Source organism: Calypte anna, chromosome 20 (assembly GCF_003957555.1).
Source record: "Calypte anna isolate BGI_N300 chromosome 20, bCalAnn1_v1.p, whole genome shotgun sequence".
Classification (NCBI taxonomy): domain Eukaryota; kingdom Metazoa; phylum Chordata; class Aves; order Apodiformes; family Trochilidae; genus Calypte; species Calypte anna.
In genome coordinates, this window is record NC_044265.1 from 5,047,522 (window position 1) to 5,066,427 (window position 18,906).

The 18,906-nt window shown below is 45.6% G+C and overlaps 1 protein-coding gene across 9 annotated transcripts in view; it reads right to left on the reverse strand.

The window, feature by feature from the left end:
• The window catches only part of ZHX3 (zinc fingers and homeoboxes 3), a 45,586-nt gene that overhangs the window by 11,431 nt on the left and 15,249 nt on the right, over positions 1 to 18,906 (reverse strand). For 2 of the 9 annotated variants that reach the window (XM_030462819.1, XM_030462814.1), the window contains 2 exons: positions 18,365 to 18,471; positions 17,459 to 17,597 (listed from right to left, as the gene is read on the reverse strand). The exons of 2 other annotated variants lie outside the window; for them this stretch is intronic. The gene's annotated coding sequence lies outside the window, so the exon portion shown is untranslated. Of the gene's footprint in view, positions 1 to 16; positions 46 to 14,319; positions 14,454 to 17,458; positions 17,598 to 18,364; positions 18,472 to 18,906 lie in introns of those variants that run through there. 5 more of the 9 variants (XM_030462815.1, XM_030462817.1, XM_030462818.1 and 2 more) reach the window with 5 other exon arrangements.

Sequence of the window (18,906 nt, forward strand, 5' to 3'; positions counted from 1 at the left end):
GAGAACAAAAACTTACCATCCTACCAGATGACTCACAGAGGTAACTCCTATCAGTTACAACAGTTGTGCACCAGCAGCTTTCTCGTATCAGATATTCTGATCTGATCTCATGCACAGAGAAATGCAGATTCGGCAAATGACTTCATGGTGCTTATGCAATATGCCCTCTGCTTATTTTTGTTAGTAGCTTTTAGAACAGAGGAATGAAAGGTCCTAATAAATAAAAAAATAAAGAAAAAAAATCAAACCGAGGAAGTAAAATTTGGCCTTTCTGGTTTTATTAGAATTAAAAAAAAAAAAAAAGTCATTCTGGAAAAAATTATGTCAGCTTTCCAACAGGAGAGCCTGGATGGCTGACCCTGGCCTCAGCAACTCTCAGGCACCATTTAAAAGGCTGATGGGAAAATGTAACTTCCCGTTAATGTGGGCTGGTCTGAGATTACAAAACAGTCCTGTAAATAGTGTTAGTCATCACTTGAACTTGGCATGAGAAGAGACTGTTTGCTATGTTAAAGCATCAGGAAAAGCTAGAAATTATACCTTTAAAAAAAATTCTATAAATAAAACCCAGTATTAGAGCTGTGACCTGGATTTAGATGGTGTGACTTGCAAGCTCTCAATACCTGCTTTATGTCACTCTCATCCCACCTTTCCGTGGTTAACCTTTCCCTCTGCAGAGGGCCAGAAAGTTATTCATCTGCAAGTCGAATACTTGGATGACTATGAATGGGCTTTGCTATTCAGCAGGGAACAGCATCCATTTGACACCAATCCCAAGATCCTCATTTTTGATGCTAAGTTAAATATTACACAATCTACAATGACCTTTCCAAGTCAAGTCAATTAGGAAAAAAAAAAATAAGACTAGCCTGAAGGCTACAGAATATGGCTTTAAATGCTGAAAGGAGTTTCATGTCAGAGAAGCAATGGTAGAAGTGATTTCTTATTTAATGTTATTCTTCAGCTCTACCTCAGGTCAGGGAGAAACTGCTGGGCTCTGTGAGAGTTTTTTTCATTTCCAGCAAACTCCTGATAGAGATCCAGTTCCAGTGTCTCCATTACTGAGACAGCTTGAGTCCCAGAAGGATCTTTCCTAGTGTTTATGGAGCCATCAGATATCAAAAAGAGGAGTTTTATCCATCAAGAGAGTAAACTTGATACAGAGCAACAGAGAGACACAAAGACCCCCATTGTGTCACATTAACAGAGTGCCTCTCCAGAGCACGCTGCCACTATTATTTTGGGTAAATGTGAATGGCCTGACCCACCTACAGAGAACCTAAAAGCTCTGTATTTCATTTAGCAGAACATTTGCATCAAGCTCTGTGCTCTCTCCAACAAATTATGCTAAAAATGCAATCAAAGCAGCCCCAGCCACCAGAGCTCTCCTGCTGGGGCTCCAATATTAATGCCACCTGAGAACATAGATTGCAAATTTAGCTGGAAGTGAATCTCACTGCCAATTTACTCAGGGAAAAAAATAAAATTAATCAAGTGTACTGTTTGTCCATTTCATTTCCATGGAACAGTTGCATAACCACATGTTCAGAGCATGTTTTATTCACTGCTCACCTTCTGGAATGCACTAATACTTTAATACACCACTAATATGCAGCAGAATGGATAATTCACTGATTTCTCCATCATTTAAGGAAGAGAGGCTGTTTTAATGGATTGGGAAATTAATAGAAAGAAAAAAAAAACCAAAACACAACAAAAAAAACCCAGTTAAAAAACAGCATTACAATGGAGCTCAGTATCCCAGACCAGTTTATAGAGCCACATCTGAAGAACTTGCTTTCCTACATATTATTTTATGATGAACTGGAGCAAAGAACCATTAGCTGAATGGAACAGCCACCAGGTAGCCAGGAAGACAAAGTGACCACACTTATATTTTGGTTCCTATTTAATTTATACCTGGCTAACTTAATAGTGAGGTAGCAGAGGAAGCAGCTCAAGTGACCTGTTCACTTCAGCATATGCCACAGCTGTTGGAAATCTGAAGGCAAACTGACTTGAGTCAAACTGATTTGGCTCCAGTGACGCTCCCAGAGAAACCAACACTGAAAGGATTGGGCCAAGTTGGATTCCAGCCAGCACATGCCTGGGGCTATGTCTTTCTCATATCCAAAGCACCAAGAGCTGCCCGTGGGGCTGATGGGCAGTAGCTGACAGGACAGGAAGACAAACTGAGCACACCCTGCAGCTGTCACCTGGGCACGCAGCCCAGCCTTGGCACAAGGCAGGCACAAAGCCAGGTGAGTGGCATGAGTTGGGCTCTGGTTCCCCATCCTTGATGTAAGCTTCTCTGCACAGCTTAAACCAGCTTTAAAAAAAAAAAAAAATCACCATGGGAAAGCTCTGCTCCACCGGTAGATGCAGTTTTTTGCTGTTGTCACCATGTTGTGGCTACAGGGACAGTGAGGTCAGTGGCCACCCATCAGTTTCTCACAGGTTGTGGCTCTGAAGTGCCAAGCAGGCACTTGGTGCCAGCAGGGAGGGCAGGGGAGCTGCAGGGCTCCTGCACTGCCCATCTCCCCTCCATGGAGGAGGCCCACGAATGCCACACACCAGTGACCCACCTCCAGCTCACAGACCAGTGGAAGACATGCGAGGCTGTGATTTCAACACGAGTCAGAAAATCGTAACAGAGGAGGAGAATGGAAACAGTGAAATTTAGGATGGCAATCTATGGGTTAGGCTGCATTTCTGCTGCAGACAGCCCAAACCTCCAGTGCTGCTACAAGCATTCCCCTCTGCAGTGTTCACCATACCAACCCTGTTCCTCTCCAGCACAGGAGTGTTCCTGTTCCCACTGGAAGATCCAGGTACACACCACAAACCCTCTGCAGTGCAGCTTTGCCTCTGCTGAGGAAAACAATGCTGAGAGCAGTCAAAGTGAGCTTAGCAATTTCAGAAAAATTACTTCTGCAGAAATTAACAAAGGGAGGTTTCGAAATCTGCTCTGCTGAGTATGAACTTTCAGCTTTTTTCCAGCTTGGCTGGATATAACTGGTTTGGTTTTAAATGTTTCAGTGAATTAACGAGTTAGGTTGTTAATGCAAAACATTCATTCCACACAGTGCCAAGGTCCCCAGTTAGAAGATTAATTTTTGTGACCTTTTGCAAACCTTGCCTAGAAACAACCACCAGAAAACCCACCAAGCAGCCTCACTAGCCAGCTGGCACACAGCAGCTCTGGTCCCACCACCCGAGCACAGGGACAATGTGACAATAACCCTGCTCTGCCCCCAGCCCAGCCAACTCCTGGGTGCTCAATATTCAACATCAGGCAGAAGGCTCCATGCAGCCACAGAGGATGGCTACGTACTCTGCTGTGGGTTCTGGTGTTGGATACAGCTCTACTCAAAAAAAAAAAAAAAAAAAAAAAAAAAAAAAAAAAAAAAAATATATATATATATATATATATATTTTTTTTTTTTTAAAAAATCAACACCAAAGTGGAAGTAAAATAGCAGTTTTCTCAACACTTTCAGTGCCTGTTAGGCAGGCAGACACACTCCCCAGGTCAGAGACAAAGTTGATGTTTCAGTCTCATATAAAGCCAAGCACAATATTGGCACTTTAAATAACAGTGCTTTGTTTTTAAGCTGAAACTCTTCATAGTGTGGGGGAGGGAAGAGGGAGAGAAAAAAAAAAGACAAAGATGGAAAAAAAAAGTTGATGTTTGAGGGTTTTATTGTCTCCCCTTTAGGCTCTACCTGCAGGCAAGTCCAAGAGAGGGACATATATCTTTGGGAAGTGTCCAGATGACTTCCCTGCTCCCAAACAGCAACTGGCAAGTAAAGACCAATAGACAAAAGATCCCTATGGCCAGCAACAACGAGCGGGTGCTCTCTGCAGCATCCAGATCCAAGAGCTGATCTGCCTTCCACTTCCCACCACCAAGCACCTGATAGGGAAATCTGCAATCAGTTGCCCCCAGCATGGCAGACCCTCAGTTTGCTCTGAGCAGCACAGGGTACATTTATCTGTGTGCCAGGAGGGAAAAAAAGGTCCACAAAGCAGTGAGAGCAGGCACACGTGGGGCACAGTCCCATGGCCATCCCTGTTGCCAGCCATGGTAGCCCTGTATTTCATCACCACGGATGTGGACTTAAAACAAGAACATAATAACAAAAGCATGAGGAGAGGGCATGTAGCAGCATCACCAACAGGCTTTGAGGTCATAGTCCCCTGCCTGGAACAGTGCAGCTAATGCTAATCCATCCCAGGTACACACCATGTGGATGGATATCCTCCAGCAACTAGACTAAGACTCTCCAGGCTACATCCCTCTAATTCAGGACAGACAGAGTTTGAGGGAAAAGCCCACCTCCCCAGAGCAAATCCCAACTTCCCAGGTGTGACAGGACCTCTCTTTTGGCTGCACAGTTCTGCTACAGAGAAGAAAAGATTTGGCAGGGCTGAGCTCCTCTGTTCTCTGTCTCTTGCTGTGCATACCAGGTAACTGAGGTCCAGCATCTTCCCTGAGGAACTGAGAAGCCTGAAGCTGGAAGGAAAGTCACAGTATGGGAACAACTCTAGCATCCTAAAAAAGCCAGCAGTTGAGAATAACCTCAGCTCCTGTGCACATCTCAACACCATACCCTTGCCTAGGTATGGCACCCACCTGTAGGTAGCATCCCCCACCCAGAGCCTGGTCCATAGCCCAGACCAAGGTCATGACACGCTTAATCCTTTTAGGGCTTAGCCCTTTTTGGGACTGCAAGGTCCCGTGAATGCACAATTAATGAGACTTTCTTCCCCACAGAAGATGACTACTGTACTAACACTGCAGGCACTCAGAAGTCAGGTGCTCTCCCAGGATCCCAACCAACACAACCCACAAGGAGAGAACTGCAACCTGAGAGAAGGCACGCGGGCAAGAAAAGCCTCTGCATCTGATGATTCTGCACTGCACAAATGTACAAACACACACCCAGATTTCAGCAGTTTCGAGCTTCAAGAGCATCAAATAGTCAACATTTGTACTAAGGAACAATTTCTCTTTATGTCAACTGGTCAGGGTGCTTTGGAGCTTAAGCCTGGCTTTGAAAATGCGTGTGCAGTCTAAAGGCAGTGGCAGCCGCTGACCCAACAATCGTATTCATTCTCCATTGCTTGGAAGGCCTAGAGTACAAAAGCATCTTTCCCCTTTATGCTGGTTAAACAGAGCTATTCATTAAAATTTTGCCCTTCTACAAACTGCTGTACTCCTCCATTTAATTTTGACTTTAAGACAAGACCTCTCTCCTCTAACCCGCAACTTCTCATCTCTCTGTTTCAAGCCATCTCCCATTTATGAGCTGTATTTTCAGATTGCTCTCCTGCCTCCATACCAGCAGCAACTCCCCTTTGTCATCATTACCTGGGCAGAGGCTAGTTTGCTGCCTTAGCACCCAGGGACTTGCAGTAATTATCTCTAATTTTTCTTTTCAGATGACCACAAAATCAAGCAAGATGGAAGGCTGGAATGGGGTGGCTGAAATAGAACATGATTAGAGTATAAAAATAGGTCACTAGGATAATATAACCTTTACACTATTGGCAAGGTGCCCCCCTCAGAGACAAGCCTGCGTGCTATATTTCAGGAAAACGTCAGGAATAAAACCCAAAACACACATCAAAACAAAACCACTGATCAGCCCTCAGAGCTTTGCGTGCTTCTGTTTGAACATCACTAACATTAATTCACTCACTCCTTTTCCTCTGCCCTCATCCATTTGATTGAGCACATAATACATATTATGCAATCATGCCATTAACATCCTTAATGAAAAAAAAACAAAAAAAACCCCCTCTTTTGGCATAGAGGCTTCATTACAGATTTGCTCTGAGTTACACTACCTTAGCAATCCCAGCCTCCCAGGGGCCCACCTCCATAGCTTCAGTCCTCACAATCTGCCCATGTAGCAAAACATTCCTGGCATTCCCCCAAAGGAAAAGGTCCAGCAGACAGATAATCATCTCTGGGCAGAGCAAGCTCTGAGGTTAATGCTACCAGCAGAAGACACCAGATAGCATTAATGGAGCTTCAAGAAATCCCTCAGCTCATCAGAATCTGGGTCTCCCATCACCTCACACTCAGCCAGTGAATACCAATGGGTTGGGGTTTGTTCCTGGACAGGTCACTACAAAAACATCAGTGATGTTTATAAATGCACAGGAGTTCCCATTTCGGCCCCTTGTGATTTTTCTAAGAGGTTTTCTTTTTGGTTGAATTATCAGGGAGACCTTTTTCTGACTGCTGCTTGATCACCAACACCTCAGATGGCCACAGACCAGTCAGTGATATTTTGCCACACCACGTTGGGACTTGCAACATGGCTTGTGATTCCATGCTTAGAGTTTAGTAGGGAGCATCACCACTTGGGTAGGGCAACATCAGCTTCAGCAGTCACAGCCCTTTGCAATGCATGTGAAAAGGGGTCTATTACACTACAAAAATAGACTTCTTTGTATTTTTATTATCTGAAACTGCTGAACTTCAAGCCAAAAAAAAAATATTGAGGAGCTCAGAGTAAAGATTCCCAATTGCCAAAGCAAAATGAGAACCAGAGGTAGATCTCAGTCTGTGTTACATCTCTAACAAGGGAATTTCAGTCTTTTAAATCAGCAGGAACCATTGGGCAAGCTGTCAAGAAGTTCACAGGTATGAGCATCCCATGGCAGCTGAGCACACAAAGTGAAGAAGCCCACTGTGCTCCAGCACTGCTGCAGCCTGCCCAGTCCCAAGGAGTCATTTTGGGCAAAGCCTCCATGCCCTTGTTTCTGAAGCACTTCTGTTCACAACCCCACACATCCACCTCCATATGGGTACCCTTTTTTTGGGGCCATCACCCCAAATTTAAGAACCACACCTCTAGATGCTACAACAGCACTTATCGTAAAAAGAAAACCAGCATCAGCTTTAATATCAGCAGCAGAGCAATCCTGCTGCAGAAGCACAAACTCAAGAGCCTGCTGGAGCAATTTTCTCACTCATGAGAAATTCATGAGAAATTTCTTTTCTCATGAGCATCCAAGTCCCTCATGCAATGAAGAAACACTTGCAGAAGACAGGATGATCACCAGGTACCGAGCAGTCACATAAGGGACAGACTTGCAGCATTTCCAGGGAAATAAAGCATCCGGAGCTTTAAAACAAGATGTGGGTGGGAAGGACTAAACTCAGCTACTAAATAGTACCAGACAGCAAGCGTAGGGCACTGGAGCCCATCTGCAGCACAGACTGAACACTAATAGAGTGCTGCAGCCCCTTCCCAGCTGAGCATTTTTTGATTACTTCATCCCCCATGCCCTTTTGCAATATGCTCATTCCAAGAGCTGCGTTACGTTCTGGCTCAGCATCAGCTCCCATTCCCGCACTTACAGTTGCTATAACCAAAAAGACAACTGCAAAATACTTTGGCTGAAAGCAAGGAAATGGGGTTTGGCAGGTTGGGATCACTGATTTTTTTTTTTTTTTTTTCCCTGTGGATCCTGCTTCAAAGTTGTCCTTTCAGACCTTGAGTTCAGCCGATGGCTTTTGCAGCTTATTGAGTCCACTGGTTTATGGCAATGTTTTTCTGCTCACTGAACTGGCTCATTCTTTTAGCAGAACAAACTGTTCCACGTTGAGGCAGGAGTTGGCTGTGTTTTAACAAAGGATTTTTCCCTTCTGACAGTGTTTTGCAAAAGACCCAAAAAAAGGAGTTTGGAGCCAAGTTACAAAAGGTCAGGAGAGGCGAGTGGAGCACTGGGTGTAGTTCCTGTATGTCACAGCCAGTCAAGGAAATGGGTGGGGAGAAGAGGAATGGCATTTTGAGCTGCAGTAATATATATAAAGTGATACTAATGAGGAATGGGCTTTTGAATGGGGATGGCAAGCATGCAGGCACTATAACTTCTGCTTTACAAGAGCAGGCTTGTTAGGTAGGCTAGGTCCCTGCAATCATTTATCCATGTGAAGTACACATTTAAGAGTTCAAGTAGTACTAGCAGCAAGAAGAAGGCACTTCTTTGCTTCCCTTCCCCAAGCTGATTTCAAGGAGCTACCTCTCATCTCCCTCAGCCAAATGAATATTCAAAAGGCTCTTGCCAAGGGAACGCCAGTCAATCACCAGCACAATGCTGGGGGAAAGAAATCCTGGGCTGAGAGACCTGCCTGGGACCAGCACCCTGTCCTCTCCCTCGCTCAGCTCTACCATCCCAACCATTTGCAATATGGGGCCAAGGTATTCCTGCAGAGGTTTGCTGGGTGCCACAGCTGCTCTGCCTGCTCCTTTCCCTGCCACACAGCAGGACAAGACCTCTGGAGAGGAGCTGCTGCCCAGAGGATGAGCATCCACTGGCAAGGGGGCTATGGGTGGGCAAGGATCAAGCACTGTGGTCCCAGCAACACAGCTCTCCCTCGGGAACTGATGACAGATCTTCCCTCTCCTCTTCCAGAGGCTGGGACCACTGATGTTTCTGGTGTTGGATGGACAGGTTTGGCCCCTCTCCCTGTTCAGCAGCTGGTAGGGTCAGGGTCTTTCCATTCTATGCATGGACAAACCAAGATGGCCAACTCCAGCCTTGCAGATGTTGGAAGGAGGGGAGCCAAGGGGATCTGAAGTTAACAACATGTCATGCCTAATATTCAAGCTTTTCCAGGCCTCAGAGGATCCCTGAATAGAAAGAAACCACCCACCACTGGAGCACAGCCACTTTTGTGGCTAGAAGGGGCAGATGTTCAACCCCATACAACAATGCAACACAACAGTTGAGACTGTAAGTGAAGAATGCTGCATCCACTTAAAAATGAAGAGGGAAATTAGGGACATCACCTAATTCTAGAACTACCATTTGGTCCTGATGCTTACAGTTTACATACCTACTCTGCAAGAATGGCACAGGGCTTTCTTCCATTGCCTTAAATAGACAATTCCCTGGCTTGAAGTGCTGAACCACAAGAGCTTCAGAAGCATAGGGTCAGACTGGCAAGTTTCAACTGGAACATCATTTCCCAAAGAAGTCCAGCTTCTTTTTACTACCTACATAAGTGACAGACTTCCCAAGGTCCCTGCTTCCCAACAGGTCCTGCCAGCACCGAGTAGGGCTCTTGTTAAGAAAGTTCAACATCCTAATGGCCAAACCCTTTGCTGAGATACATTGCAGGAGAAGCCAAGCTTCAGGAGTCCTCCTCCCACAGTCAACATTAGATGCTCCACCACTTTTTGGCAAGAACATCATCCCTACCACCAAACCTTCATCCACTGACCCCTGAGAGCTCCCAGGGGACAGCCTCCTCCCATTCTCTGAAATAGTCACCATTCCTCTTAGTATTGATGGTGAGAGAAAAAATGGATTTGGGATCTCATTTGAGATCTCCATGGGCAAGATCCAAGCGTGCAAAATGTGCACCTGCCAGCCAAATGCAATCCTTGTCATCTGCTCTCTAGTTTGAAAACTCTATTTGTTCACATATTTGTCAAGCTACCCTGGACAGTATGCAGAGATACGGAACAAAGTTCAAGGGTTATTTTGTGAACCATGCTTGTCAGGACTCTTCTCCAGCTGTTCAGTGACACTTGGAATGGGGTGTCCTTAATGAAGGGTCAAGTATTTTTTTAGTTGAAAACTCACCATCCTCTGTAGGTCAGCTATGAGCTGAAAACATCCCAGTTATTTACTGCTGAGAGCTAAAAGAATTTCCTTACTCTCAGAAGACAGGCATTTAAAATTAGCTTCAAGTACAGTTGTGATTAACAAATTATGTTCTCTTTTCCCTCTCCTGGTTTTCAGTTTGTTTGTTTTTTAAATCATGCCTGATGGTCCAACCAGCCTTTTCCTTAGCAGCCTTCGCAACTCCTCATTTGAAACTCAAAGACGCAGAAGAACTACAGACATCTCCTGAAAAAATATCAGCCAAACCAAATCCCTGCTTTCTGAGTTTTCCTTTTGACCCCAGGGACCTCCATTTTTTTAACAACGTTTAAAAAAACCCAAACCACCAAGAAGTACTTTTTTTTTTCCCACCCTATTGAAAGTGAAAGGTTGGGAGTTGGGTTGTTACCTTCTGAGAGGGGATAGGGGCTCAGGACTTTAGGTTTCTTCTTGCTGGCTGGAAGATGAGCTCACCAGCCCAGCCCACCCACCCTGGAGCCTGCTTTCAGCACGCTGATGAGGAGGTGTTTATGATGGCCCAAGTAAAGAGTTCAGGACCGAGATCTCCTGCAAGCCTATATTCAAAATATTGATGTACTCATCCATTTCTGGATCACAAGGATATGAAAAGATCCCTTTAAAAACTTCAGCCTCACTGGGAGAATTGCTGCCTTGCCATGTGCTAGCGAGGCTGCCCATGAACTGCCAGCAACTCCATACAATAGTTTATTATTTTTAAACCTTTCAAACATCAGTGCAGCAAACTTAACCATGATATTAGAAAGACTAAGATACGAACACTATCATATTATTCAATTTAGCTCCAACAATGAGCACTTATTTCTGCAGACAGACTCACAGCTAACACTACATTTCCAACTGTTAACACTGACAAATGCTTACAGCTTTAAGTCACGTTGCAGCACCATTGTGTAAACCAAATGTGGGAAATAAGAACAAGGCAATTACTATCACAGGAATTGGCTGCCCAATTCCTGCCAAGCCATACCAAACCTATCCTCAGGCCCTGGCCAGAGGCTTCAAAAATACACCTGTAGAAATTAAAACTTGATGAAATCCCTGCTTTCTGTGTGCACAGACAGGGGTGAAGTTCAGTACACTCCCAACAGCTTTCTTAGATGAGCTTTCTAAATATTTTGTGTGTTTACACACGTGCAAAGAGCCTTGCTGCCTCCTTGCTGCCCCAGCTCAGTGCCACCAAGGAGCGTGGCAGCTCTGGCTGAGGACAGTGATGTGCCAACCCCCCTGCAAAAGGTTTGGGTCTTGCTCCCATTTTCTCAGCCCACATGGGAGAAACCTCAGTCCCATCCCCTCAAGAAGGTGCTGGCTCCCCTTGAAGGAATAGCACCACTTGCTTTTTCCAAAGAGCTCTGTGCAGCCCCCTTTGCAGAATTAAGGCTGCTGCTGAGCTGCATTCCTGGCTTGGCTCCCCTGTGTCCTAATTTGGGACTGATGTGGGTGCCACAGAAACACAGAACAGCTCCAGCTGGGAGGAACTGCTGGGGGACATCTGGGCCAATCCCACTCCCAGCAAAGAGCTTCCATCAATTCTTCACCAGGCAGGTGAAGCTGCCTTATCAGTACCAAGCTCTTGTTTCCTATAACCTGTTGGTGCATGGATACAGAACAGCTTCCTGGCTACTTGTGTCATGTAAAGACCACTGAATAATATTTTAATATTTCGTTCAAAACTCCACATTGCTCAAAAAACCAAAACCTAAAACAAACAAACAAAAAAACCCAAACAAAACAAACAAAAAAAACCCCAACCTAAATCATAAGTGTAGAAGGTTCCAGGACTTTTTGCCCCTTCCTTTGATATCAGCAAAGAGAGTTTACTAATAGCTGCTTTATTTGCCCAAATCAGATGTGTGGAGTTGTGACAGAAAAGGAAAGGACAGGATAAAAAAGGGAAAGGATTTCTGCTTAAATTTCAGGCTGCTTAAAGGAGAGCAGACTGCTGCATTTTGCCTTCTTGAAATCATCCCACCCTCTGCAAACAATTGTATGAGTTAGATGAGACTGGATGCAGGACTGGAAGGATGGAATAACATCCTTCATGGGAATAAGGGAATAATCAAGGAATGGACGAAATGAAATGAGTCAATAAAATAATAAAAAAAAATCAGTTTGCCTATTTGAAGGCTCTCATTTCATTAGAGATGATTTAATTTGAAGCCTTCAGAGAAGAGCTGTCTTCCAGGAATCTAAAATTTCCCAGCCCTTCAACTGAACGTACCCATGCAAAGTCTGCCATGGGTAACAGAAATATTCCTGATTTACACCACCAAAAACATCACAGCCTGTGCAGGAACCTCAGAGAAACAGAGACCAAGACTGCCTCCTCCTTTTTCAGGGGGAAATGAAGGGTGGTCTCATTACACCAGTCTAAGGCATTTATCATCACTAAGGTGAATGACAGAGTATACATCATTAACTCTGCTTAACATAACTAAGAAAACAACAGGATGAATTAAATTGCAGGAGGAGTCAGCACAGGGGACGATAATGTAAAAATAACATTTCTGCTGTGTCAGCAGGCAGTCTGCAAATACAGGAATGGGGATGAGTGGCTGGCTCAGGGGTTTGGTAACAGCATGCTGGAGCCTTTCCTTTCCAGGGCAGCACTCCAAATCGTAGCCATGTTAACAGAACATGGTCCTCCAGGCACCTGCTTTCCTCCTTGGGCTGGGAGAGAGCAGGCTTGGCTGCCTCTCAGTGATATTGCACCAAAATGACAGCGTGTCACAGTGGGTAAAGCTCAGGACAGCCCAACTCCCTCCATACACAAGCCTGTAATCACCTGGCAACAAAAGATTAAGCAAATAGACGTCTGCAGAGTCAGGGGAGAAAGGGGGAGAAGTGTTCACAGACCTCAGTCAAGTCAGAAGCAGGGCAGGTAGCTTCACCCTGGAGCCCCACAAGGGTAATGCTCTTAAGATCAATCACACAAATCCCTGCCTCAAGCTGCTTACCCAAGTGGCCAGGATCAGGCAGAGCAGCTGAGCAAGAGGGTTTGTTAAGTGACCTCTCCCTGGATTAATGCTGTAAAACTGTACCTACCTTCCAGCAACAGCTGGAAAAGTAGTTTGCAACACTGCCCATACCACTGAGGAGCTTTACGGCTACTGGTTTGAGGTTCTTCTCCACCCTCTTGATGCTTTCAGATCAGCAGTCACTGGAGGCAGGCAGGCAGCACTCAAAATTCAAGGCCAGCTGCCCCTATCAGTACTTTTCATCCTCTCCTTCCTTCTAAAATCAGGCACAAGTCTCATAACCACCTGGCAAATACTGGTTAGTGGTGAAAAGCTGTTAGGACAGAAGATACCCTCACCTTTTAGGTTACACAAGTTGCCATCCTGGGCAAGGTCCCATGAGACTGCAGCTCCCCACCAAGCCTTGCTTGTAAGAGGATATTCAAGTTACAGTGAGCAACACACCACCCACCTCCCCCCAGGGAATACAGGTGTTCTGAAACCTTCACCAGGTATTATCTATGTTAGGAAATTGTTGCTAGCCTCCTTCTTGTTGCCTGGCATCTTCTCATCTCACCTTCCTCTGCCAGCAGTTATTTCCATGGCATTCTAGATCATCCCCAAGGGATGCTTACTGAGCCACTCCCCAGAGCTTCTCTTTTTAGCATTCTCCACCAGACAGCTCTGAAGGTTCTCAGAAATCACACTTCCATATGATCTGCCATACCCATGCACTCCAGTCTGGAGCTCACCCTCGACAACGCACAAAGCACCTTGAACAATTAAAAAACCCACAATTAGGGAAAAATCTATGGCCTTAAATGTGCACTGTCCCACCATGAGGATCACACAAACCATGCAAGGGGAAAACCAGAAAGTTAGACAACAGAAGTACTTGAAGATACCACATCCCCTATAATGACAATTCCATTTCTTTCCATTTAGTCCATCTTGCTGTTAAAGACACAGTTTTGAGAGGGCTCCCAGCTACAGGCAGAGTCAGAGGGAATAGCTGGCAGACCTACCTGAAAGCAGGGGTTTACAACCCCTGGTCTACAAGCAGCCCCAGCCTGTTCTCCTGCCCTGGAGAGCACATGCAGCCAGCTGCCCAGCCTTGCAGCATCCCCCCAGCACCCTGTCAAATAACTCAAGATACCATGAAGTGAAGGGAGTTTGGGGTTTTGTTTTGTGGGAAGGGTAGATGAAAGCAAAGCTCCAACAGGGATGGATTTTCCCAACTGCTGGGCCACACCTCTTGCACAGATGATTAAAACTTCTTATAACAAATACTCACACCAAAGATGAAAGATCTGGCCCCTAAGCTGCTTTGCTGTTCTTAACAGCCTGCATGAGCTATTGTATCCCACTATAAGAACCAGAGGAAAATACAGGTATCTATACTTTCACTCAGTCTGGAAATCAAAGCAGGGACAGATGAAACAATCTGCTTGGGATACATCCACTTACCAGCATCTCTATTCACAAAGCCACGACCTCTCCCCAGCATCCACCCAGGTGTGAAGCAAACCAAAACCAGCACAGAAGCAAACACAGAAGCATACACTGAAAGAAAACTTCACACCAAAGGAGCACCAGAAACCTGTCTGACCCAAAGCACCCACTGATTTCCAGCTAAAGGAAGGACTGGAAGTGATGCCATGGGAGGCTTCTCAGCTCCAGGAGCACCCACCTTATTAATGCCTGTCTGCAGTGTGCAGGGAGCCCCAGGATCTCGTAGATCAAGAGCTCTGGGCACCTATAAAACCATTTAAATGGATCATCCTGTTGTTTTCCCCAGAAAAACAGAAGAAAGGTCCATGAGGTGGTCATGCTTCCTACTCTGTCCAGGCTCTTCAGACACTCACTATGGAAAGGGCTCACGTTGCCTTCCCACTGCCACAGCTCCTGGCTGGAAGGGAAATGTTGTCACCACCATGCTACAGAAAGGGAAATGAGGCACGCAGCAATTTTAAGAAACTCACCCAAGGTTACAGGAAGCTTACAGCAAAGCAAGGAATTGAACCCAGTGAGTCCCAGTCCAGTTGTTTACCAGGGACAATCCTTTGAACGGGTCACCTTTAGTCAGAAACCCTCCCAGTTTGGACCCAGCAGCACTGCCAAGAGATTATGCTGAATTCTGTCAGCACAGAGAATTATTACGAGTTTCCCTTCCAGCCCAATATGCTCAAAGACTTGTTTTGGAAATAAAACTTGCAGCATGTGCTGGAACAGACAGCTCCTGAGCATTGCAGACAGCTGAACCACCAAAGTGCTCGGAAGGCTCCAAATCAAGCTGGGAGATAAGGAGGTGTTTTACCTCCATGGTTAATCCTGCTGCTTTGAAGGGTGGCCTCCAGTGAGTAAAAATTTACCAGTTCCTGGGTTTCACCTTGGATTTGCATCTTCATTCATAAATACCTCTGGATGAAATAGAGGATTTCATCCATAGCACTGAGCCAGACATCAAGAAAAACACCTTTCCCTTCACACACAGCCTCTCCTTGAACCTGGTGTGCCTCCAGTTTGTGCTGCTACAAAACCAAACAAATGGACTTTACCCATGCTCTCATGGGCCATGGACACAGTTCTCTGCCTTCCTAAAGAAAATCTGCCTACAGAATCTTTCAGTCCACTCACAAAAACTAGAAATGGCCTTTTCTAGAGTCTCCACTCTCCATCATTTCATGCCCCAAATCCCTCTGACCTCCATCATGGGGAAAAGCTCCAAAATCTCTCCAATAATCAGATGCAGTTTTTAATACAACTGACGATCAAACCACGTCCCTGGATACCTACAGTGCTCAGATAATTCTCAGTTGATCACAAACACTCCAAGTGTCTGGTGACAGGTCTGGAAAAGACCATGCAGGACAGAATTTGCCTTTCACACAATACAATCTGGGCTGCACAGAGGGGTGAGTCAAAACAACTACTGTGAGTCTAGCCAAGAAGTTTATGAAGTGTTTAAGCACTCAGTGACCTCGTTTTCTGTGTACAAGCATGTTTCATGCCATGGGTGCTGTCTTCAGTACAATCATCAGGATGAACTCCTCAGCCCTCTGCAAGAATCAGCTCAGCAGAACCTTCAGTAGGTCACTAGCAACAAGACCAAACAAGCAGCAGTGGCCTCCAGATCCATGAGTCCAAACAGAAGGCTGAGGAGGCGTGACATCAACTATGTCAAAAATTTGCTTGCTTTGAAATCCTACTCCTGCTTATTTATGTTACAGGAGTACCCAGAGGCTGCAGCTAAGGCAGCATCTGCCCTACAAAACTCCAGCTGGAGAAGTGCATTTGCACATCTAATGGCCACCTCCACGTAGAGCTCCCACCCTGTGGCCAGTCATGAGCAACTCAGTTTTGCAGTTAAAACAAATAAAAACCAGCCAGGTTTGGAGGAGAGGATGTGCAGCAGCAGGGTGGGCAGGCTGCAGCTCCTGCACAAGTGTTGAGAGCGAAGCCCCTGGTCAGGCACCCTGGACACTGGTGTCCCTGGGGCTTTTCTACTGCTCCCATAGCAAAGCTAAGCTCTGCCTCTCATCAGCCAAAAGACCCTGGTGAAAACACCATGCATGGAGCAGGTCTGTGCTCTGCAAACCCGTGGAAGGATGTAGAAAAGGTTGCTAACCTAAACAGACAGCTCTAAGATTGATTCGTACGAAGGATGAAATCAAGAAGTAAAAATAACATTTCCAACACACCAATGACATAGAGCCCTTAATCCAGCAGCAAATTTACAGGCCAAGAACATTCCTTGCTGCTCCTACCTTCATCTCTAAGGTCCAAGTCAGCAATGGCTTTGGAGGAGCCTGTCTGAAGGCAACAGGCAGCTCAGGGAACAGCCAAGCCCAAGAACTGGGATTTGCAGGAAGGGAAGTTAAATAATTGAAGAGACAACCAAGCACAGTTCACTAGATATTGCTCCACAACCCCGGCACCGAAAGTTGAAAACACAAAACATTTCCTCCCTGAATGCCTTAAATCCCCATTTTCTTATTTCAAAGACTTCTACTTGCTTCAGCACCCAGATATGCACATCCCAAATGCACTGCTTAGGAATAGGGTGCTGTAAACAAAGTCTTACAAACTAGGAAGGTTAACACACAACATATTTTACCCATTACTCCAATACATCCTACAAGTTCTGCAAGCTTGGTAAAGAAAGAGTCTCTTTAAAAATCTAGGGTGGGGAAGAATTAGCTCACCAAAACCATAAACAGATTTGCTTTGCACTTTCAGTCCAAGAGAAAAACAAGACAGGCTATGTGCACATTGATGCACACAATAGCACAATCATTTTAAAAACAAATGAACTGGGAGGGAAAGGACACCAGAGGAGGGTTGGGGGAAGGAGGAGTGGAGAGAAAAGGGCCAACTCCAAGAGCAGGGATCCAGAGTTTGATTCTTAAAGCTGCCTGAGAAGATATTGAAAAGGCTCTACGTGCCAGCACGCAGGGAAGGTGACACAGGTTGCCACAATGCCACCATCTGTCTGTGGGTGCAAGGCCTTGAGTAACAAATGACATTAGTTTCTGGAGATGTAACACAAAGGAATCCTTCCCACTTACCCAGTGACCTTCTGCACAAAGCATCCAAATGCTTTATTCCTATCTTTCCCTGGCAAATACCAAAGGATAGAAAATTTAATTCCCTTTCGCTACTGTGCCTCCCAAGAGGCCCTGACCTTGGTTACAAAGGCAGAACGAAGCTATAAAACCTTTACCCTCTTCCTCCTGCCCAATTCTCCATCTCGAGGGAAAGACAACCCAGAAAGCAACAACGTTGGCTGTGTTTGCAAGGTTATTACCACAAGGTATTGAGGGACCTACCTAGTGTGCAAGGAATGGAGGCAGCTTGAAGGAGGACAGCTCTCAGGAGGGTGCTCATGGATCCCAGCACTGCACGTGCTACAGCAAGGTCTGCTCCTTTATTCCTACCAGTTTAACAGACTGGATTTAGCCTGCAGAACTAGAAGTGTGTCAGGAAAGCTCCAGCAAACAGCATCAGTCCAGTTGCTCATTATTTAATAAAAGTCTAGGAACAAACTGTCTCCAGACATGCCACAAGCCGGGTAGACATCACTCTGGGGTTTTAAAATTCCCATTTCTGTGGGGACACTGTCATTTATCACAAAGCCATGAACTGGGTGAATGAATTCCCCACCAGGCTGCTCACTAGTGCTTAACCATAGAGCTTCATTTCTTACAAATGAAATGGCCTTGCTCTCATATGAAACCAAATGTCTTAACAAATCTGGAATTGTGTGATGGAAAAAGAGTCTTATTTCCAAGAACACTTCCATTAACAGAAGGCACAGAGAAAATGTCTCTCTCCTGACCCCTTATCCACACAATGGGACAGATGAACATGAAGTTATATGGATTCTTAGGGGTGGGGGGAGAACACATGAGTGATACAGCACAAAGATGAGAAGCACCAGCCAGGAGAAGAGGACAAATGCAGAGGACACCTGAACCCTGTCCTGTCCAGTGCGTGACAAAGCCAAACAAAATTACCCCTTCTCAGGGACTCCTGGGACTACAACCTGAGACCTGTACCAACCATGGAGCAGAGCAGGGCTCAAAGGTTAACAGAGCAAACCATTGCCTGACCACTTGTTTCAGCCTTCATAGCAGAACCCTGCAATCCACTGAAGTACACCACAGCTCCTTGTGCAGGATGAGACAGAAAGGTACATGTGGCACCCGGAGCCTGGGGTGGCAGTGGCGACCTACCTGCATGGGGGACCACATCCTTGGCCTGTCCTTCTCCAGCTCCTCCTCCGTGCTCGTGTACATCTTTAAAGTGCCTGCAGTCGCTTCAGCTGCGCTGGGATTTGGGGCTGGAAGGGAAAATGTCACACCAACAATTACTGCTGCACCTCTGAAGACCTCAGGACCATTGGCTAGTAAAGGCTAAAAGGAAAAATAAAACATCCACCAGTTTAAGGTGTCTCCCAGCTCAGCCCATCCACCTTGCTGCCCACCACCAGCAAAGCTGTACTATATATCTTCACTGAAGCATCCCAAAATGCACCTATTTGATTTTTTTCCTTTTTTTTTTTTTTCTGCGCTCAATTAGCAAAGACATAATTTAGCAGAGGTTAACAAAGTTTGCTGAATTAATCACCAAGCACTCAACTGGGCTGCTCTCAGCCCAGTAACAGTAAAACACCTCCCAGTTGCAGCATGCTGGAAACAAGACCTGCTGGTCCCTGGTTCTTGGCCACAACTCAAGGACTCAGTTTGTTAACAGGACTGGAAACTGCACTGGCTGA